Source organism: Orcinus orca, chromosome 1 (assembly GCF_937001465.1).
Source record: "Orcinus orca chromosome 1, mOrcOrc1.1, whole genome shotgun sequence".
Lineage (NCBI taxonomy): Eukaryota > Metazoa > Chordata > Mammalia > Artiodactyla > Delphinidae > Orcinus > Orcinus orca.
In genome coordinates this window covers 106351166-106359388 of record NC_064559.1, presented here as the reverse complement: position 1 = coordinate 106359388, position 8223 = coordinate 106351166, and the positions used below count along the sequence as shown (strand labels likewise).

Here is an 8223-nt window from a genome sequence, read left to right as displayed (position 1 = left end):
TAGCAGGAGACGTTAAACACAGGTTTCTTTGGTGAGTAGTATGCGGGTTTTCCTGGCAGTGCAGTGGTTAAGGGTCTCCCGCGCGGCGCGGAATACGGATGCGAGCATACCAGAAGTCCCCGTGCTGCAATTATTGTACTCTGCGCACTTGAAAGCTTTGCTCCGCAGCGTAAAACAAGCCACTGCGTCAGGAAGTACGGCGATGAGTAGTAGCCACCGCTACCGCTTGCCGCAATAGGAAAAAAGCCCGCGCGTAGCAACGGCGACCCAACGCAGCCGCAAATCAGTGAAATTAATTTTTTAAAAATTAAGAGACTAAGAGTCTGATGAAAAATGGGAGTGAGTTATCCTGAGGGATGGGAAACTATGGGTCCAATTTATTGCTTGGAGAGTTTGCAAGCAATACGCACGAGGGCAAACTGAAATGGAGTCCAGTGGACCTTGTTGAGTTGAGAACACGGAGCAGACAGCAGGAAAACCGCAGGAGTTATCTTTCAGCAGACAGACTCACAGAGATGAGAAAGATGCTAAAAGTAAATCAGAACTGCGAAGGAGATCTGTTCAGCGTGCAGCACAGTACTGAGCAGTGCGGCCGTAGGAGGAAACTCCCTAAGGTCGGGAGAAATCTTTGACAAGATCAGAGACTCACACAGGTCGTGCTTTTTACAAGCAGGTAGACTAAAGGGAAAAACAAAGACAAAAATCGTAATTCGTACGCGGTACCATCTTGCCTCAGTAGCGGAAGCTGGTTAGCACCAGAGGGAGCGCTGCTCGGAACCACTTCGCAAATCCTAAAAGCAATACCTTGAAACGATCAACCTGTTTGCAAGTAACTTAACTGCATCCCTCAGCAAAGTTCAGCGTTTACAGGAACACAACTGTCCAGCTTCCAACAAGGCACCATTCACAATGCCTGCTGTATCAGAGATTTTGAGGTAGCCAAAGAGGCAGGAGGAATGACCCATAATGCAGAGACACATCGGTCATTTGTAAATGACCCAGAGCTGATACAGATGTTAGAATCACCAGAGGAGGACATTAAAACATTTATTCCACCTGTATTCCGTAACTTGAAACAGTTAAATGTACACACGGAAAAACATTAAAAAAAAAAAAAGACCCACTCTAACGTAAAGAGATGAAAACTACACTGTCTGAAAGGAAACGTACGTACTACAAGGGATTAACAATGAGCAATTCGAAAACACAGAAGAAAAAATTTTGAATAGGAATTGTCTTGACTTTGCAGAACACTTGGCGTAGAAAGCGACAGTCCCAAACGAAAGGGCGGAGGCGTCCTGAGATGGGGCGGTGAATACTCGGCGCGGGCGGTGCCATGGAGCTTGATTTATGACGTCGCAGCTTGAGTAAGGGATGGCCGCCACCCGTGTGCGTGTGCCTTCATCCTCTGGCAGGTGTCCTGGAACATACAAGGCAGATGACTTAGTGAGGGCAGCCCTCCAGGTGGTGCAAAGAGACCACGGGGCACCAGGTAAAAACCGGGAGCAGGCGGAGATCATCAGCTGGGTGGAGATTCCGGGAAAGGGTCTCTGGGGAGGAACTGAAAGGGCAGACGCATAAAAGCGATAGCTGAGACCCCGCTCATCGCATTCCAAGACCAATCTTCGTCCCTGGGTGGGCTCGAACCACCAACCTTTCGGTTAACAGCCGAACGCGCTAACCGATTGCGCCACAGAGACGAGCGGCTACGAGGTTTTCTTGTAACCTCCTGGAATCAGAACGTATTCCCCGTCCCTTCCAACCCCAGCGGAAAAGAGATTCAAATGTATCTTGTCCAACCTCGCTGGCGCCATAGACACTGAGTCTCGTCGTCGGGCACGTCCGGCCGTGGACACCGAGCCCGAGTGAGCTGGGGTCTCCGACGAAGCCACGCCGGGCCCACGACCATCCTCGCCTGCTCCTGGCCGCCTCGAAAGCGGCCCCTCTACACGAGACGACGGCCGCCTCTCTCGGGCTCAAGTCCTCCATTTCCCACTCGTGATCGGCCTCACCCGTCGCGCTCACCGCAAGTCCCCCTCCAGGTCCGGGTGGTCGTACGGGGGAAGGACAGCAACCGGCTGTGTCCCCACCGTTCTGCCCCCTCTGGGCGCCTCCAGAGAAGGGCTCCACGAGGCACGACCCGGAGTTTGCTCACCAGGCAGCCCCTCGCCCGGAGCAGGGCCTGGCATCCAGCAGGCGCCCAATAAATGCCTCGCGGAGGATGCATTCCGCCGCCGGGGCCCGGCGTGGTGGGTAGACCAAGAATTCTTATGCCACCTGTAAGGTTTTAGTCCTCGAGGAACCTAGATTTTTCAGATCAGCTGTTCTTCAAAACCTTTCTTCTAGCAGCTGATTTAGAACCAGATAAAAGTCCTAGAAAGGCCAGGAGGGCACCACCCCGACCTGCTCTGAACTCCCCACCCAAGGCGGTGCTGCGGCCTCAGCCTGCGGGGGCAGGTGTCGGGTCTGAGAGGCGTGAAGGAGGAAAGCTGCAAAGGAGAAAGACGGCTGGGCTAACGTGGATCCGACCACAGCTCCGTAGGTCCCTGGTGGAGCACAGTGGTCGTGGTGTGATTGGTGCGGTGATGGGAGCCTGCCTGCTTGGGTCTGAGTTCGAATCCTAATAGAAAACGGGTTTCCCGTGCCTGATCACCCCCGGCAACACCGTATGGTTCTACCTTTTGGACTTGGTGCCTTGCCCCCTACTGGCCACAGAGCAGGCGGGCGAGGTGGCGAGGCGCACACCTCACCGGAGGACTCCAGGTTCTGAGGACGCCCAGACTCCGCCCGAGACCCCCACGGCCTGGAGTCAGCATTTCCTCCAGCTGCGCCCTCGCTGACGCTCCCGGTGCCGCCCACTCTGAGGAGAGCGCCTGCGGCTCCAAGAACAAACTTCTCCTCTGTTTAACTGGGGGCATTTGGCTGGGTTCATTTGTTACATTGTGTTTTCGATGTCTAGAGGCGACACTTTAAAAATTAATTTTATAATGATTAAAAAAATGAATGTGGTTCCCAACTCAAATCAAACCAAACACGGCATATTCACTATAGTCTAGCCTTGACTATAAGATCTGCACGTGTCTCAAAGGCCTGGAGGGAGGTGGGTCAGGGATCCCTGCTCTCCTCAGACGCCGGAATCCGCAGCCCGGGCTCCCCTTTCTGGCTGAGCTTGGGATGAAAGGATGAGATTTCCTAGAGTCCAGGTTCAAATCTTAGCCTAAGAGTGCCTTTTCGTGTCCAATGGAGACTTAAGAGCGAGAAATTCTGAATAAAATGGGAATAAACTGGAATAGGATCAATTAAAATTCTGAATAAAATAGGGCACCTGAATACAATACAGTACTTCCCATCCAGGTCTGGAACCCTCGACCCGAAAGCTAAGACGCTGTCACCCTGGCTGCTCAGCGACGTCACAGCCCCGCACCGCGACCCTTTACTCACAGGGACAAGCGCGCAGTTACAAGACGTGCGGTGCGAACCCCTCTCGCGGGGCAGGAGTCAGTGGGCGCAGCCTCTGCCTTTTGCCCCCGAGACCCAGGGTGACCCGACGAGGGGGTGCCACCGGCTCGGTCGCTGCGCCCCTGGGCGGCGGGGCCGGGGCCTCCGATGGCCAGCGACGGGCAGAGTCGCCAGGGTGCAGCGGGGACGCCGCGGGCTCGTCCCCCCACCTGCCCTCCACGTCCGCGTGGACCGCGCGGACCGCGCCTCTCCGGGACGCGGGAGCGGGAAAGCACGTCCCATCTGAGGAGTAAAAAATCCTTCTTCTAACTAAACAGAAAGGTCCCACCGAGATTTGAACTCGGATCGCTGGATTCAGAGTCCAGAGTGCTCACCATTACACCATGGAACCCTCTAACGGCCGCTCCGCTGCTCCCTCCACTGAGCCAGGCCGCGCACAGCCCCGCGGGCCCAGGAGCGGCCTCCCGCCGGGCGCTCTCGTCACTCCGCCCCGAGCCCACTTCCTCCACGACGCCAGGAGGCGCCTGACTCGCCTGCCCTCGGCCGTCTCTTCAGGTTTGCTGGTCGTAGAATGAAATGAAATCCATTCGGGGTGAGCGACAGGGAATAACTTTTACGGCTCCCCTAAATCCACCTGCTCTGCCGCCATTTCTAGAGTTTTCTGCCCTGAGGTAAAATTCTCGCGAGGAAAAAAAAAAGTTATTTTCCTCTTCTTTCCAAGTGTCCTCTTCCCGCTGCCCTGGGAGCTCTGAAGACCCTCAGGACAGCCCTTGGGACTTCGTGGGATTGCCTCCTCCTCCGCCTCCGATTCTACTCTCGAGAGCCCTCTCTCCTTCCTGCGTTCCTTGCTGTCTTCCTCCTCATCTTTCCCGCTTCCTGCATCTGCTTTGCTATCACTCGTCCTCACTTTCCCTGCGCCCGTCCCAGTACACAGCTTAGGCTATAAGAACATGGGGAAGAGCGGCCACAGTGTGAAGAGCGGCCACAGTGTGACAGGAAGGTGAGGAACATTTTCCATCAACGAGAGAAGCCCGACAGCTTCTCGGGTCAGGACCCTTTAGGGGACTTTGCTCGAGGAAGTGGCTGAGCGTCTATAGCCAGTGCTCGAGGCCTGGGCAGCGCGGGCCTTTTGCCCGCCCGGGACCACCCTGGAGCCGGGGTGACTCCAAGATGAAGAACTTTGGGTTCGGCGCAGCTCCTGGGTTATTGGTCAAATGCCACGAAAGTGAACCGTCAGCACTCTTCTCCTTTAGACCTTCAATTGGGAATAATCAGTGGCTCATATCGCCCCCTCGTGGCTACATCCGGTACCGCGCACAATGGGGTGCAGTAGATACCAGAAAATTCAAAGAACGCTGGGCGATACTCAGGACCTTGAAATTAAAAGTCCGACAGGGCTTCCCCGGTGGCGCAGTGGTTGAGAATCCGCCGACCGATGCAGGGGTATGCGGGTTCGTGCCCCGGTCTGGGAAAATCCCATCATGCTGCGGAGTGGCTGGGCCCGTGAGCCATGGCCGCTGAGCCTGCGCGTCCGGAGCCTCTGCTCCGCAATGGAACAGGCCACAGCAATGAATAGGCCCAAGTACCGGAAAAAAAAAAAGTCTGACAAGCTACCGACTAAAATACATTCATAGAGGGAAAAAAGCATGCTCCTCCCTTTTGGCTACAAGCCAAAAAAGGGCTTGAAAAAGCAACCTTCTAATGTTTTAGGATTCAGGCAGAAGAAAGATGAATGGGTCATAGAACGTCCCACCTTCCGCAGTCAGCCTTCTCATTTTAAAATTTCCAGTGGCCCAGAGACTCTGCTGCAGGTCTCCCACCACCATCTGTGCACAACCCAACATCTGAGCGTCTGGACACTCATAACTCTTGAGTAGAGAGTGGGATCTTACACTCATTGTGTGGAAAGGGAGAGAAGAAGAGAAAAGGTCTTGCCCCTTAGACTGAAGTATATTAGTCAGATTCAGTGGGGAATTATAAATGAGCCAGAGCTGTGGTTTATGTCCTGTTAACAGCGGTTACTCTTAGGGAAGTTAGTGTGGAGGAGAAGAATTGAAATTTTTCCTTGTACATTCTTTTATCATGTAACTTACAAAGAATATATACAGGTGTAGCTTGGGTCTAAAAAAGAAAGGAAAAGAAAAAATGAAAGAAAGATGCTTCAGATGCCAGTGCAGAGGCAATTTAATTGGGGAGGGGGAAGGAGAGCCTCTTTGGGGAGAGAACTCGGAGAGGGTGCAAGAATTCTGAGAAGATCCCTGGGGATAAAGCTGGAGCTGCACTAGGACCAATTGGGGCAGAGGAAGGAGGTTTGGCTACTGGGCTGAGCAGCATTCTCCTACAGTTGGGTTCTTCTGGGATCTATCCCTGCCCTCATACTCTCCTCTAAATCAGATGGCTCTCAAAACCACGCTCCCCCTACTAACGCTGTCTGTGCTTGTGAAATGAGTGTGATCACAAAGGTTGATGATTTCATAATGATTGGACCCCATTTCCCATATTTAAGAATGACCAGTTAATACATACCATACCTAGAGTACTTTGCAGCCATAAATGTGAGGAATATCTCTATGAATCAATATGGAGTTATTTCCAGAATGTGTTTTTATGTGGAAAACAAAAGGCAAGGTACAAAAGAGCAGGTACACAGTGTTACCAATCCCGGTCTTTGGACTTTTCAGTCAATAGAAATTGATGAGGCCAGATGAGAATTTCAGGCAAGGCTTTACTGGGGCTTGTGCTGCAGCACAAGGGAGTGAAACCTAGAAACAGGTGCCCTTGCTTGCTCCCAGAGAGAAGCTGCTTGGGTCATTAAAAGGAGTAACAACAGGGGCAGTCCATGGATTGGTCAGGGGACCTAGTTTAGGTGGTCTGCCCACCCCCTTGGTGGTGTTGTGTGCAGGGATCAGGTGCAGTACCCTGCTTTTGCTCCAGGCACCTCAGAAATGGCAGTTGGTTTGTGGCCTTTTTGTAGTGTATTGTTCATAATTGTCCCAACAGTGAAGGTGTGCAGTTATTTTATTTTTAGTCCGTTATAGTTTCTTTGTATTCTGTTGCTCTAGGAGATGTTTGTCCAGGTGCAAGCCCTCCAGTAAAGGGTCCTAGGTCCCAGCCTATCTCAACCGGATGCTATCTTTTATGTAAGGAAAAGGGGAAATAGATATGCTTATCTTGCAGGAAGGATAGGCCAGAAAATAATGAAAACGTTTTTATCTAGGGTTGCACAGGAATGGAGTCTAAGATATGGAGATGGGAGGGGATTTTTTCTAAGTGTATCTTACAGTTTTCATTTTTTAAACGATGTCACTGTTTTACATATTCCAAAAGAGGATGGAAAAGCTAATCTTAAAATTAAAAAATAAAAGCAGAACAAAAGAATTTAATTATATATCAAATGATAGTGTAACCACATAGAATATAATTAATTCAAGTAAATTTTGAAAGCAGTGCTTGTCTGTACACCCATAGTGTGATATATCCTAAGGACATCTTGAACTTTACTTAATAGGTTTAAGGTTGGTTGTAGAATTGGTATAATAATTCTGAAGCTGTCTTGTGTGTATAGTAGGATAGAGCAAATAAGTAAAAATGTTGATATTGTCAGGAATAAAGGTTATCAACTTGGGAGATGAAGGACAAAATTATGAAATGGGAAGAGCTGAGGAAGAACCTTATAGTGTTGGATTGCAATTGGAGATAGCCATATCAACTAATTGTTACTGAGTCCAAGCTCTCCTACTTTGTGCTGCACAACAGGCCAATAAATTGAGAGATGAATTGTTAGGACAAGAAAAAGTGACTTGATTCAGAAAGCCAGCAGACAGAGAAGATGGCGGACTAATGTCCCAAAGAACCATCCTATGGAGTTAGAATCCAGGCTTCTTTTATACTGAAAGGGGAGGGAAAGTGATTGGTTATTGAAAATTTCTTGGTGCCAGAATCATTTGTTCTTGCAGCTGTCTGAGTAGGTCTGATCACAGTGTTCCTATAAACTTCCAACAAGACATTATGCCTTTTAGAGGTCAGAGCCTTGAGAATGGGCTGTCTTGTATATTTCAGGCTATAGGCAACATTCTTTTAGTTATTAACTTGTAGCAAAAGCAATAGAATACAGAGTTTAAAGTAAAAGAACCAGATCCAATCTGGAGTCAAATTTGTTCTTCCCTATTACAAAATGATACCCACTGATAAGGTCTAGAAGCAGTGATACCTCACAGCAATGAGCTCATCTAGTGGTCAGTTTCTAAATACCATTTGTCTGGGATCCCTTGTAGAAATGCCTGATTTTGTGTTGGGGGAGAAAAGTATAAGTGAGCCTGCAACATTTTGTTGTGTCCAAAGACTAGTACAGACATGTCAAAAGATCACAGGGCTTCCCTGGTGGCACAGTGGTTGGGAGTCCGCCTGCCGATGTAGGGGACACGGGTTCGTGTCCCGGTCCGGGAGGGTCCCACGTGCCGCGGAGCGGCTGGGCGCGTGGGCCATGGCCACTGAGCCTGGGTGTCCGGAGCCTGTGCTCCGCGGTGGGAGAGGCCGCGGCAGTGGGAGGCCCGCGAACCGCAAAAAAAAAAAAAAAAAAAGATCGCAGAAGCCAGCCTGAAAAGTTCCCCTGTTTAACCTGGAGACCAATGGAGCATCAAAAAGAATAATGATTATATTATTACATACTGAATGAGAGAGGAATCCATATAATATATATGTAGTATACACATAGTATAATCCACGTGCTATGCTTAAAGAAAAGAAGGAGGAGGGAAAGCTGTA

At 50.4% G+C, this 8223-nt stretch overlaps 1 long non-coding RNA gene and 2 other non-coding genes across 3 annotated transcripts; all 3 read right to left on the bottom strand.

The window, feature by feature from the left end:
* Positions 1–1034: 1034 nt before the first annotated feature.
* Positions 1035–4897, bottom strand: LOC117198777 (uncharacterized). Its single transcript, XR_004480025.2, has 2 exons — positions 3834–4897; positions 1035–1420 (listed from the first exon to the last, which is right to left on the bottom strand). It is a non-coding gene; the product is annotated as an uncharacterized LOC117198777 (long non-coding RNA).
* TRNAN-GUU (transfer RNA asparagine (anticodon GUU)) lies at positions 1627–1700 on the bottom strand. The gene has a single exon. It is a non-coding gene; the product is annotated as a tRNA-Asn (tRNA).
* TRNAQ-CUG (transfer RNA glutamine (anticodon CUG)) lies at positions 3779–3850 on the bottom strand. The gene has a single exon. It is a non-coding gene; the product is annotated as a tRNA-Gln (tRNA).
* Positions 4898–8223: the final 3326 nt, after the last annotated feature.